The 14349-nt window shown below is 47.8% G+C and overlaps 3 non-coding genes across 3 annotated transcripts in view; all 3 read right to left on the bottom strand.

Moving 5' to 3' along the window:
- Positions 1 to 258, bottom strand: part of LOC143497388 (28S ribosomal RNA) — a 4160-nt gene extending 3902 nt beyond the window's left edge. The window contains exon 1 of the ribosomal RNA XR_013125873.1: positions 1 to 258. This exon is cut by the window's left edge and continues 3902 nt beyond it. This is a non-coding gene — a ribosomal RNA (28S ribosomal RNA).
- A 599-nt stretch (positions 259 to 857) lies between these two features.
- LOC143497393 (5.8S ribosomal RNA) lies at positions 858 to 1011 on the bottom strand. Its single transcript, XR_013125876.1, has one exon. It is a non-coding gene; the product is annotated as a 5.8S ribosomal RNA (ribosomal RNA).
- Positions 1012 to 2133: 1122 nt separating this feature from the next.
- LOC143497395 (18S ribosomal RNA) lies at positions 2134 to 3972 on the bottom strand. The gene has a single exon (XR_013125878.1). It is a non-coding gene; the product is annotated as an 18S ribosomal RNA (ribosomal RNA).
- Positions 3973 to 14349: the final 10377 nt, after the last annotated feature.

Here is a 14349-nt window from a genome sequence, read left to right as displayed (position 1 = left end):
GGCGGGGCAGGGGCCATTACCGGCCTCACACCGTCCACGGGCTGAGCCTCCATCAGAAGGACTCAGGCCCCCGGCCCACGCCGAGAGAAAGCAGACTTCCGTACGCCACATTTCCCCTCGCCCCGGGCGGGACGGGGGATTTGGCGCTGGGCTCTTCCCTCTTCGCTCGCCGCTACTGAGGGAATCCTTGTTAGTTTCTTTTCCTCCGCTTAGTAATATGCTTAAATTCAGCGGGTCGTCTCGTCTGATCTGAGGTCGCGTTCGAATGGGGGCAGCACGCCGGTGTGGGAACCGGACGCGCGCCTGAGCCGCCGGTGGCGGTGGGAGGGAGAGGACCCCCACGCGCACACGCGCACCGGGCTGGCAGACACAGGGTCGGTCTCGGCCTCTGCCTCGGACGAGAGGGAGGGAGGGACAGCACACCGTGAGAGGGAGACGCTGGAGGGAGGCACGTCTTGGGCCCCCATAGGACGACGCACCAACCCGAACCAACCGATACACCCGCGCGACCACGCATCCTCCTGCCGGCCTGGTGAGGAAGGGGGAGACACGCACGCGGGCAGCCTGAATGGTTGCCCACCGGCAGCCGCGTGCGCGCTTCTTCCTCGGCCGTAGGAGTATTGCGGGGCCCCTGGAGGACCAGGATCGGGGTGATCGAGAGGCAGGGAGGCCGCAGCCTACGGGGAGACGAGCTCCACAGCGAAACCTAACACGGAGCGTGTGACCCCTCTCTCTAGCCGGGGAGCTAGAGGACCGGGACGCGTCTGAATTTAGGAAGACGGAGGTGACCAGGGCCACCTTCGAACCTCCAACCGCGGTCTTGCCCATTACAGGCACAGTCCGAATGATGGGAATAGCGACCCTCAGACAGGCGTAGCCCTGGGATGAACCCAGGGCCGCAATGTGCGTTCGAAGTGTCGATGATCAATGTGTCCTGCAATTCACATTAGTTCTCGCAGCTGGCTGCGTTCTTCATCGACGCACGAGCCGAGTGATCCACCGCTAAGAGTTGTACTCTTGGTTTTTTCGTGAGAGGCACCAAACATGATAAATGGTTTTTACCATTTTTCAAGTGACGGGCGCCCCGCCGTAGTGCCTGACCCGAGGGACAGGCACCCGAGCACGGGGTCTTTAAACCCGCAGCCCTCTGCGGGCCCCCTCCACACTCGGCACCCGCCCTGTCCGTCTCGGAGGACTGGGTGAGCACGCGTAGCAACGGGGTGTTGGAAAGGGGTGTGTGAATACTGAAGGACCCAGAGGCCTACCTCGTCACAGCCCGCCATGCTCCCAGGAAGGGAGGAGCACTCGTAGCGCTGCCCGAGGTGAGCTTGGGAGCTACAGCACACAGTGAACCCCTCTCCTCACCCGCCGGCCGCCATGTCCACCCCTCCCTGCGGAGAGGAGCACGCGTAGCACCGGGGTGTGGAGGGTGTGAAGACTAAAGCCACCAGGGGGACCACCCAGTCAGCGTCCGCCATGTCTCCAGTACAGGAGAGCACTCGTAGCGCTGCCTGAGGCGGGGTTGATGAGCTAGAGTCCACACGTGGCCCTCCCCATCACCGCCCGCCATGCCTCCGGTAAGGGAGAGCACTCGTAGCGCTGTATGGGGTTGGTTCGAAGACTAGTAGGTACCCGTCACCCGACGAAAAATGGAAGGCAACGGCCACACACGCGCAACCGCTTTGACGACGTCTGAGCCCAGGAAGACAAAGGTGGCGTGAGCCTCCTGCGAACCTCCCAACGCGAGTCTGGTCCTTTACGGGCACAGTCCCGATTTATAGCAACAGACGTAGGGTGCGTGGTGGTGCCGTGAGCCTGAGGTCACCGAATGTGGAAAACCCCACGCACGCCGACAGAGAGAGAGGGCCTCGCGGCCCAGACTCACGCCATTGTGCGTGTGGAAACCGGCCGTAACCGTGTTTTTTAGCGCTTCGCACGAGCCAGAGAGTACCGAGGAGGTGCGCTCGAGATGGGGGGCTGTTTGGAGAGAACAGACCAGCTTGCGCCATCGCTGTTCAGGCGTTTAAACATATGATGATCTCCAGTCCGGTACCGAAGCGCACAACCCTTTCCCCAGAGGCCCGAGGAGACGCACAGAGGCTGGGAGGAGGCGCGCCGGGCGGCGCTACCCGTTAATGATCCTTCCGCAGGTTCACCTACGGAAACCTTGTTACGACTTTTACTTCCTCTAGATGATCAAGTTTGATCGACTTCTCAGCACTACACCAAGGCCCACGAGGGGTCCCGGTGGCGCCGATCCGAGGACCTCACTAAACCATCCGATCGGTAGTAGCGACGGGCGGTGTGTACAAAGGGCAGGGACTTAATCAACGCGAGCTTGTGACTCACGCTTACTGGGAATTCCTCGTTCATGGGGAATAATTGCAATCCCCAGTCCCAATCACGATTGGGTTTCAGCGGATTACCCGCGCCTCTCGGCGAAGGGTAGGCACATGCTGAGCCAACCATTGTGGCGCGCGTGCAGCCCCGGACATCTAAGGGCATCACAGACCTGTTATTGCTCCATCTCGTGTGGCTGAACGCCACTTGTCCCTCTAAGAAGTTGATGCAGACCACGGAGGGCCGCATAACTAGTTAGCATGCCGGAGTCTCGTTCGTTATCGGAATTAACCAGACAAATCGCTCCACCAACTAAGAACGGCCATGCACCACCACCCACAGAATCGAGAAAGAGCCATCAATCTGTCAATCCTTTCCGTGTCCGGGCCGGGTGAGGTTTCCCGTGTTGAGTCAAATTAAGCCGCAGGCTCCACTCCTGGTGGTGCCCTTCCGTCAATTCCTTTAAGTTTCAGCTTTGCAACCATACTCCCCCCGGAACCCAAAGACTCGTGGTTTCCCGCACGCTGCCCGGCGGGTCATGGGAATAACGCCGCCGGATCGCGGGTTGGCATAGTTTACGGTCGGAACTACGACGGTATCTGATCGTCTTCGAACCTCCGACTTTCGTTCTTGATTAATGAAAACATTCTTGGCAAATGCTTTCGCTTTCGTCCGTCTTGCGCCGGTCCAAGAATTTCACCTCTAGCGGCGCAATACGAATGCCCCCGGCCGTCCCTCTTAATCATGGCCCTGGTTCCGGAAACCCACAAAATAGAACCGGAGTCCTATTCCATTATTCCTAGCTCAGGTATTCGGGCGAGTAGCGGCCCGCTTTGAACACTCTAATTTTTTCAAAGTAAACGCTCCGGACCCCGACCGGACACCCAGCCAAGGGCATCCGAGGGGCACCGGGAGGCAGGGTCTGGGACAGGCGGTGGCTCGCCTCGCGGCGGACCGTCAGCCCACTCCCGAAATCCAACTACGAGCTTTTTAACTGCAGCAACTTTAATATACGCTATTGGAGCTGGAATTACCGCGGCTGCTGGCACCAGACTTGCCCTCCAATGGGTCCTCACCCATGGGTTTAGGATACGCTCATTCCGATTACAGGGCCTCGAAAGAGACCTGTATCGTTATTTTTCGTCACTACCTCCCCGTGTCGGGAATGGGTAATTTGCGCGCCTGCTGCCTTCCTTGGATGTGGTAGCCGTTTCTCAGGCTCCCTCTCCGGAATCGAACCCTGATTCCCCGTTACCCGTGGTCACCATGGTAGGCGACTATAGTACCATCGAAAGTTGATAGGGCAGACATTCGAATGAGACGTCGCCGCCGCGGAGGGCGCGCGATCGGCCCGAGGTTATCTAGAGTCACCAAAGCGGCCGGGGGGCCCGCGCCCCGCCGGATGGGTTTTGGATCTGATAAATGCACGCATCCCCCAGAGGGGTCAGCGCTCGTTTGCATGTATTAGCTCTAGAATTACCACAGTTATCCGAGTAACGTGTGGAGCGATCAAAGGAACCATGACTGATTTAATGAGCCATTCGCAGTTTCACTGTACCGGCCGTGTGTACTTAGACCTGCATGGCTTAATCTTTGAGACAAGCATATGTTACTGGCAGGATCAACCAGGTAGCTGCACCGCGGTGGTGAAAGGGACACCAGCTAACGTCGCGGCCACCTCGGCGTGCTCCATCCCCCGGGCAGGGTCAGGGGCCCACCTCGGTACCAGGACGCCCACCATCGGTGCAGCAGGGGTGCGCCGTCAGCGTGGGGGAGAGAGCCCTCGTCAGCTCCCAGCACGCTGCGCGCGCTACTGTGGGACGTAACCGAGAAATGAGTGATTCCGTGACCAGGCGGGGTGAGGCCAAGCATGTGTTGAACTAACCCGATCCACTGCTGGCTCTCACCCGTACACCATGGACGCCGATAGCGGACACCTGTGTAGACAGACCGGCCTTCAACGCTTCCCTCAGACGGTTCCGGGTGAGGATCGTGTCTTTTCAGACCGAGGCCCCCCCATAGAGGCATGCCCGCTGGTTTGGGGAGGAACTACCCGGGCGGCACAGAAGGCTTCAACCCTAGGCCCAACCCAAGGCCTGTGTCTCGGTCATCATGATCATACCGAGGCTGCCGACCTCCCATCCTGAAGGAGCGCACACACCTCATGGGAGAGTTTTTGATAGGTATGTCATGTTGAGGCTGCCGTCCTCAATGAGCGCAGTCACCCCCTTTTGTACAGCTTTCGTTGGTGAACGATCATACCCGAGAGGCTGCCGACCTACCCGTCCTGAAGGAGCGCATCCACCTCTCGCCCTATTCCTGTACCTAGGTATGTCGCACCGAGGTTGCGGCTCTGAGCAATATATAGGATATGAGCTCGCACCTCATTGTACATTGCGCATTGGTTTGACCGGTTGTCTTTCTTATGACAGGGAGAAACCTTAAGTGGTAACCCGAGAGCCTAACCCCTGGCGGGCATCGTATGCCAATAGATCGGGAGAGCTCCGAACGCCCTCGAGATTGACGCTCTCCCTAAAAACCTGCTGGTAGGTTTTTGCAATCCACCGTACGCGTTTTCCTCCACGGCCGGGGAGGTTCTCGCCAGCCATGCCCGCCAAGGCAAATCTTCCCTCGGACACACCTCGGACGCTCGACCCCTGAAAAGGCCTGGCTGAACCAAGTGATGGTCGACGCTACTGGTATAACTGAAAAACCCCTGGCGGACTTGGGTTCGGATAACGGTCTTAGAGCGCACCTAGGTACTGTGCCATTGGATCCGGTAAGGCCAGCCGAAACCAGCATCTTCCGGGCTTGCGCACAGCACCCTCCGGATACGCACAGGCCGAGGTAGAGCATGTGAGGCTGGTGCCTGGAGGTCGGCGAGACCTCCAGTGTTAGGGGGGTCACCACTCCACCCCTAACCGGTGAAAGTGTTAGAGTCAGGCTAATGTTACCTTCACGCACCACCTTGCATCCAGGCCTTATGAATGGGATAACCATTATAAGGTTAGGATGAACTCAAGAGACATGCTCTCCTATATACCTGCTGGTAGGTGTTTGCAATGCACCGTATGCGTTTTCCTCCACGGCCGGGGAGGTACTCGCCAGCCATGCCCGCCAAGGCAAATCTTCCCTCGGACACACCTCGGACGCTCGACCCCCGAAAAGGCCTGGCTGATCAAAGTGATGGTCGACGCTACTGGTATAACTGAAAAACCCCTGGCGGACTTGGGTTCGGATAACGGTCTTAGAGCGCACCTAGGTACTGTGCCATTGGATCCGGTAAGGCCAGCCGAAACCAGCATCTTCCGGCTTGCGCACAGCACCCTCCGGATACGCACAGGCCGAGGTGGAGCATGCAGGCTGGAGGTTGGACAGACCTCCATAAGGGGGGTCACCACTCTTACACCCATGCCCAGCAGTGGCATTTTCGGTCGGGCGCAAGCAGTGGTTCGAAGGCCTGAGAGACACGGATGTCTTTGACCTCCATCAGCAGGGGTCACTTATCCCTCCCCTTAAGCCGTCAAGGTGCATTAGAGTCGGGCTAGTTCACCTTAACGCACTGCCTTTCTTCTGATCCTTATTTATGGTACAATCATATAAGGCTCAGAAAGCATGCTCCCCTATATACCTGCTGGTAGGTGTTTGCATTACACCGTTAGCGCATTCCTCCAGGGTCGGGGAGATGCCAGACAGCCATGCCCGCCAAGGCAAATCTTCCCTCGGACACACCTCTGAGACTCGATTGCCGAAAGGGCATGGCTGATTCAATAAGTGGTTCGTGGCAATGGTATAACACCTACCATTCTCAAACACATGGGGGGGGTTTACGGCCTTAGAGCGCACCTAGGTGCTATACCATTGGATCCGGTAAGGCCAGCCGAAACCAGCATCTTCCGGGCTTGCGCATAGCACCCTCCGGATACGCACAGGTCGAAATACATTACGTGAGGATGGAGGTAGGACGACCTCCATAAGGGGGAGCATCACGCCTCCACCCTTGCCCAGCGTGGGCACTTTGCTCGGGCACAGCCCGTGTCATTTAAAGGCCTGGATCTTTTCAGACCTCCGGGGGGGGCCTCACTCCCCCCCTACTTTGCTCAGAGGGAGCCTCTTACTCGGATAAAGTGTGTGACATTACATGCTTTCATGCATGGAGCATTTCTGACATCCACACATAGGGCCCTCATGCTTAATCATAAGCCCAAATGTGCACTTTAAATGGATAAAGTGTGTGGCATTACATGCCTTTAAGCCTGGAACCTTTCCGACATCCATACATAGGGCCCTCATGCTTTATCATAAGCCCAAATGTGCCACTTTAAATGGATAAAGTGTGTGGCATTACATGCCTTTAAGCCTGGAACCTTTCCGACATCCACACATAGGGCCCTCATGCTTAATCATAAGCCCAAATGTGCACTTTAAATGGATAAAGTGTGTGGCATTACATGCCTTTAAGCCTGGAACCTTTCCGACATCCATACATAGGGCCCTCATGCTTAATCATAAGCCCAAATGTGCACTTTAAATGGATAAAGTGTGTGACATTACATGCCTTTAAGCCTGGAACCTTTCCGACATCCATACATAGGGCCCTCATGCTTTATCATAAGCCCAAATGTACACTTTAATCAGATAAAGTGTGTGGCATTACATGCCTTTAAGCCTGGAACCTTTCCGACATCCATACATAGGGCCCTCATGCTTAATCATAAGCCCAAATGTGCACTTTAAATGGATAAAGTGTGTGACATTACATGCCTTTAAGCCTGGAACCTTTCCGACATCCATACATAGGGCCCTCATGCTTTATCATAAGCCCAAATGTGCACTTTAATCGGATAAAGTGTGTGGCATTACATGCCTTTAAGCCTGGAACCTTTCCGACATCCATACATAGGGCCCTCATGCATAATCATAAGCCCAAATGTACACTTTAATCGGATAAAGTGTGTGACATTACATGCCTTTAAGCCTGGAACCTTTCCGACATCCATACATAGGGCCCTCATGCTTTATCATAAGCCCAAATGTGCACTTTAATCGGATAAAGTGTGTGGCATTACATGCCTTTAAGCCTGGAACCTTTCCGACATCCATACATAGGGCCCTCATGCTTAATCATAAGCCCAAATGTACACTTTAATCGGATAAAGTGTGTGGCATTACATGCCTTTAAGCCTGGAACCTTTCCGACATCCATACATAGGGCCCTCATGCTTAATCATAAGCCCAAATGTACACTTTAATCGGATAAAGTGTGTGACATTACATGCCTTTAAGCCTGGAACCTTTCCGACATCCATACATAGGGCCCTCATGCTTTATCATAAGCCCAAATGTGCACTTTAATCGGATAAAGTGTGTGGCATTACATGCCTTTAAGCCTGGAACCTTTCCGACATCCATACATAGGGCCCTCATGCTTAATCATAAGCCCAAATGTACACTTTAATCGGATAAAGTGTGTGGCATTACATGCCTTTAAGCCTGGAACCTTTCCGACATCCATACATAGGGCCCTCATGCTTTATCATAAGCCCAAATGTACACTTTAATCGGATAAAGTGTGTGGCATTACATGCCTTTAAGCCTGGAACCTTTCCGACATCCATACATAGGGCCCTCATGCTTAATCATAAGCCCAAATGTACACTTTAATCGGATAAAGTGTGTGGCATTACATGCCTTTAAGCCTGAACCTTTCCGACATCCATACATAGGGCCCTCATGCTTTATCATAAGCCCAAATGTACACTTTAATCGGATAAAGTGTGTGACATTACATGCCTTTATTCCTGGATCCTTCCTCACATCCAGAGAGAGGCATACCAACCTACTCTCATAAGCCCAAAAGTGCACTTTATTCGGATAAAGTGTGCAAAATTCCATGCATGGATCGTTTGTGAGATCCATAAAGAGGCCTGTCAAATCCTCTAAAATGCCCAGGGAGTGACCTTTGGTCGGGCAAAGCGTGCGCCATAATCCTTGTCTTCATTTATGGTATACCATATATGTGGCTTTCAGAAGACCCTCTCCCCTATATACCTGATGGTAGGTGTTTGCATATCACCCATTCATAAAATCATCCAGACAGGGGGAATGAGATGCATGTCCATCTGGGTGCACATTCGGCGGGCACTGTCAGAGGATCGAGGCCTCTGGATGATCCACCCCTTGGTCAAAATTGGAACATAGTGCGATTTTTGAACACAAAATCATACGTATGGTATAACATTTTTATCGACATAGAATTATTTTCGCCGAAAACTGACGCCTATGGTATACCAAATGAAGCGACATAGAATATTTTCCACTTGAAAACTTCGTGCTGCTGGTATATTTATGGACATAGTGCAATTTTAACAGAATATGGGACTCTGTGCATTTTCTGAAGAAAATATCTTGCGTATGGTATAATTCAGGAAGGGAAATAGACTAATTTCCAACAAATACTTCATGCTACTGGTATATTTAAGGACTTTGTTCATTTACTGATCTGACACTTCAGAGTCAATTTACACCTATTTCTAAGCAAGATAGAAAAAAAAACTGACAATTTTTCTTGATCCTGGTGATGTACCCGAGCTAAAGAGCATGTTTTTCGGACACTTTTATGCTTTTTTTCCCTTAAAGCCACCACCTGGCAATGTTATAGCATTGGACTCTGTGCATTTCCTGAAGAAAATATCTTGTGTATGGTCTAACAAAGTAAGGGACATAGACTAATTCACTCATAAAACTCCATGCTTCTGGTATATTTAGGGACTTTGTGCAATTTCTGACTTGAAAACCTCCACATGATGTTGGTATAATAACTTTACCTCATGCCCAGATGAGTGCACCTTCATTGGACACTCCAAGTGGACAGATGTGTCTGGAGGAGCCACCCAGTGGCAAATGCGTATGGTATAACAGAAAAAATGGACTTAGTGCATTTTCTGATCAGACACTTCAGACTGGATTTACACCTATTTCTAAGCAAGATAGAGAAAAAAACTGACAATTTTTCTTGATCCTGGGGATGTACCTGAGCTAAAGAGCATGTTTTTTGGACACTTTTATGCTTTTTTCACTAAAAGCCACCACCTGCTGCTGGTATATTTAAGGACTCTGTGCATTGCCTGAAGAATACTACTTGTATATGGTCTAACTCAGGAAGGGGAAATAGCCTAATTTCCAACAAAAACCTCATGCTGCTGGTATATTTAAGGACTCTGTGCATTGCCTGAAGAATACTACTTGTATATGGTCTAACTCAGGAAGGGAAATAGACTAATTTCCAACAAAAACCTCATGCTACTGGTAAATTTAAGGACTCTGTGCATTGCCTGAAGATTACTACTTGTATATGGTCTAACTCAGGAAGGGAAATAGACTAATTTCCAACAAAAACCTCATGCTACTGGTAAATTTAAGGACTCTGTGCATTGCCTGAAGATTACTACTTGTATATGGTCTAACTCAGGAAGGGAAATAGACTAATTTCCAACAAAAACCTCATGCTACTGGTATATTTAAGGACTCTGTGCATTGCCTGATATGACACTTCAGAGTCAATTTACACCTATTTCTAAGCAAGATAGAAAAAAAAACTGACAATTTTTCTTGATCCTGGGGATGTACCCGAGCTAAAGAGCATGTTTTTCGGACACTTTTATGCTTTTTTCCCTTAAAGCCACCACCTGGCAATGTTATAGCATTGGACTCTGTGCATTTCCTGAAGAAAATATCTTGTGTATGGTCTAACAAAGTAAGGGACATAGACTAATTCACTCATAAAACTCCATGCTTCTGGTATATTTATGGACTTTGTGCAAATTCTGACTTGAAAAACCTCCACATGATGTTGGTATAATAACTTTACCTCATGCCCAGATGAGTGCACCTTCATCGGACACTTCAACTAGGCTGAGGTGTCTGGAGGAGCCACCCAGTGGCACGTACATATGGTATAACAGAAAAAAAAACGATGGAGTACCGGTGACATCTTGTGGACTTTAAGAGTCAATGCGCCTTCCAAATAAGATTAAACTGTGCACTTTTTTTCTAACAGCATTTAACCATGGTATAATTTAAACTAAACTCTCCTCTTTTATTCTAAGTTCATTTGGCCATGGTATATTTTATTTAAAATGGCCTTTTTTACTCAAAGTGTCTTTTCTACTGGTATATTTTATTTAAAATGGCCTTTTTTACTCAAAGTGTCTTTTCTACTGGTATATTTTATTTTAAATGGCCTTTTTTACTCAAAGTGTCTTTTCTACTGGTATATTTCATTTAATCTGTCAGGGCTGGCTCGGATTCCACACCATCTACCTCCACCAGGGGCACCCGAGTCAGCCCTAGACTACATCCACCGCAATCAGCAATGATTGGTCTCACCTGTTGCTGATTCTTTTCAATTATGCCGGTACGTTCTCAGCCCACGCAATCAGCAATGATTGGTCTCACCTGTTGCTGATTCTTTTCAATTATGCCGGTACGTTCTCAGCCCCCGCAATCAGCAATGATTGGTCTCACCTGTTGCCATGGCTTTTTAAGGAAGCTTTTGGAGACAGATCATTGCTGATTCTTTTCGGTTATGTTCATTTAAAAAGGCCTCTATTTTACTCTAAGAGTCTATGCTGCTGGTATATTTTATTTAAAAAGGCCTCTTTTTTATTCTAAGTGTCTATGCTGCTGGTATATTTTATTTAAAAAGGCCTCTTTTTATTCTAAGTGTCTATGCTGCTGGTATATTTTATTTAAAAAGGCCTCTTTTTTATTCTAAGTGTCTATGCTGCTGGTATATTTCATTTAAAAAGGCCTCTATTTTAGTCTAAGTGTCTATGCCTCTGGTATATTTTATTAAAAAAGGCCTCTATTTTATTCTAAGAGTCTATGCTACTGGTATATTTTATTTAAAAAGGCCTCTATTTTAGTCTAAGTGTCTATGCTGCTGGTATATTTCATTTAAAAAGGCCTCTATTTTAGTCTAAGTGTCTATGCCTCTGGTATATTTAATTTAAAAAGGCCTCTATTTTATTCTAAGTGTCTATGCCTCTGGTATATTTAATTTAAAAAGGCCTCTATTTTAGTCTAAGTGTCTATGCCTCTGGTATATTTAATTTAAAAAGGCCTCTATTTTAGTCTAAGTGTCTATGCCTCTGGTATATTTAATTTAAAAAGGCCTCTATTTTAGTCTAAGTGTCTATGCCTCTGGTATATTTATTTTAAAAAGGCCTCTATTTTATTCTAAGTGTCTATGCCTCTGGTATATTTAATTTAAAAAGGCCTCTTTTTTATTCTAAGTGTCTATGCTGCTGGTATATCCTCGGACTTTGAAATATTTCAACCTCGCCTAACCCTCAATTAGCGCCGGTTGCCGAAATACTTGCACATTGCAACTTTGGAGACTCTTGCAGAAAGACAATTTGAAATCTGCAATGTGATATTTGAAAGCTGCAATGCCGACCAAAGTGTACTCTGAAACCCACTACACACAGTAGGCTTATAGGCCAACCAATTATGGGACTTTGTCATTTAAATTAAAATTATTTAGGACATCCAGAGGGGGCATTTCATTCATAATTCATGCCCAAGGAATGTGAACTCTGACCCCGCTACACACAGCAGGCTTATAGGCATGGGTCTTTTTTAAACACCCAGAAATCTTTATTCTGTATAAAACAGTTACCCAATAAAAGCCTACTATGACCCCGCAACACACAGCAGGCTTATAGGCCTGAATTTAATTCCTCCAGAAACATATGGTATACAGCTTTAAGGAGGAAAATAATTACTACGGTGGAGTAATGCTGCCATCTTTTGGACTTTAAATGCCGGTGCGCCCTGCACATTTGAATGCAAAATGCTGGGTCTTTTTTTAACCTCCATAAATTAGTAAAATGTATAAAATAGTTACCCTATTTAAGCACACTCTGAGCCCGCCACACACAGTAGGATGAGACACATGGATGATTTAATACATCCAGAAAATCCTTATTCTGTATTAAATACATTGCCTAAGAATGTGCACTAAGAGCCGGCCACACACAGTAGGATGAGAGCCCTGGATGATTTAATACATCCAGAAAATCATCATTCTGTATTAAATACATAGCCTAAGAATGTGCACTAAGAGCCGGCCACACACAGTAGGATGAGAGCCCTGGATGATTTAATACATCCACAAAATCATTATTCTGTATAAAATACATTGCCTAAAAAGGTGCACTAAGAGCCAGCCACACACAGTAGGATGAGAGCCCTGGATGATTTAAAACATCCAGAAAATCATCATTCTGTATAAAATACATAGCCTAAGAATGTGCACTAAGAGCCGGCCACACACAGTAGGATGAGAGCCCTGGATGATTTAATACATCCACAAAATCATTATTCTGTATAAAATACATTGCCTAAAAAGGTGCACTAAGAGCCAGCCACACACAGTAGGATGAGAGCCCTGGATGATTTAAAACATCCAGAAAATCATCATTCTGTATAAAATACATTGCCTAAGAATGTGCACTAAGAGCCGGCCACACACAGTAGGATGAGAGCCCTGGATGATTTAATACATCCAGAAAATCCTTATTCTGTATTAAATACATAGCCTAAGAATGTGCACTAAAAGCCAGCCACACACAGCAGGCTTATAGGCCTGAATTTAATTCCTCCAGAAACATATGGTATACAGCTTTAAGGAGGAAAATAATTACTATGGTGGAGTAATGCTGCCATCTTTTGGACTTTAAACGCCGGTGCGCCCTGCACATTTGAATGCAAAATGCTGGGTCTTTTTTTTCCTCCATAAATTAGTAAAATGTATAAAATAGTTACCCCACTTTAGGCATACTCTGAGCCCGCCACACACAGTAGGATGAGACACATGGATGATTTAATACATCCAGAAATTAGTAAAATGTATAAAATAGTTACCCCACTTTAGGCATACTCTGAGCCCGCCACACACAGTAGGATGAGACACATGGATGATTTAATACATCCAGAAATTAGTAAAATGTATAAAATAGTTACCCCCACTTTAGGCATACTCTGAGCCCGCCACACACAGTAGGATGAGACACATGGATGATTTAATACATCCAGAAATTAGTAAAATGTTTAAAATAGTTACCCCACTTTAGGCATACTCTGAGCCCGCCACACACAGTAGGATGAGACACATGGATGATTTAATACATCCAGAAATTAGTAAAATGTTTAAAATAGTTACCCCACTTTAGGCATACTCTGAGCCCGCCACACACAGTAGGATGAGACACATGGATGATTTAATACATCCAGAAATTAGTAAAATGTTTAAAATAGTTACCACCCCTTTAGGCATACTCTGAGCCCGCCACACACAGTAGGATGAGACACATGATGATTTAATACATCCAGAAATTAGTAAAATGTTTAAAATAGTTACCCCACTTTAGGCATACTCTGAGCCCGCCACACACAGTAGGATGAGACACATGGATGATTTAATACATCCAGAAATTAGTAAATGTTTAAAATAGTTACCCCACTTTAGGCATACTCTGAGCCCGCCACACACAGTAGGATGAGACACATGGATGATTTAATACATCCAGAAATTAGTAAAATGTTTAAAATAGTTACCCCACTTTAGGCATACTCTGAGCCCCGCCACACACAGAAGGATGAGACACATGGATGATTAATACATCCATAAAATCCTTATTCTGTATTAAATTAGTCCCCTAAGAATGTGCACTAAGAGCCGGCCACACACAGTAAGATTAGAGCCCTGGATGATTTAATACATCCATAAAATCCCTATTCTGTATTTAAATACATAGCCTAAGAATGTGCACTAAGAGCCCGCCAGACACAGTAGGATGAGACACATGGATGATTTAATACATCCATAATATTCTGTATTAAATTAGTCCCCTAAGAATGTGCACTAAGAGCCGGCCACACACAGTAGGATAATAGGCCTGGGTCTTTTTTTTAACCTCCATAAATTAGTAAAATGGTTAAAAT

This window comes from Brachyhypopomus gauderio, unplaced genomic scaffold, assembly GCF_052324685.1.
Source record: "Brachyhypopomus gauderio isolate BG-103 unplaced genomic scaffold, BGAUD_0.2 sc109, whole genome shotgun sequence".
Taxonomy (NCBI): domain Eukaryota; kingdom Metazoa; phylum Chordata; class Actinopteri; order Gymnotiformes; family Hypopomidae; genus Brachyhypopomus; species Brachyhypopomus gauderio.
This window is presented reverse-complemented; position numbering and strand designations above follow the sequence as displayed.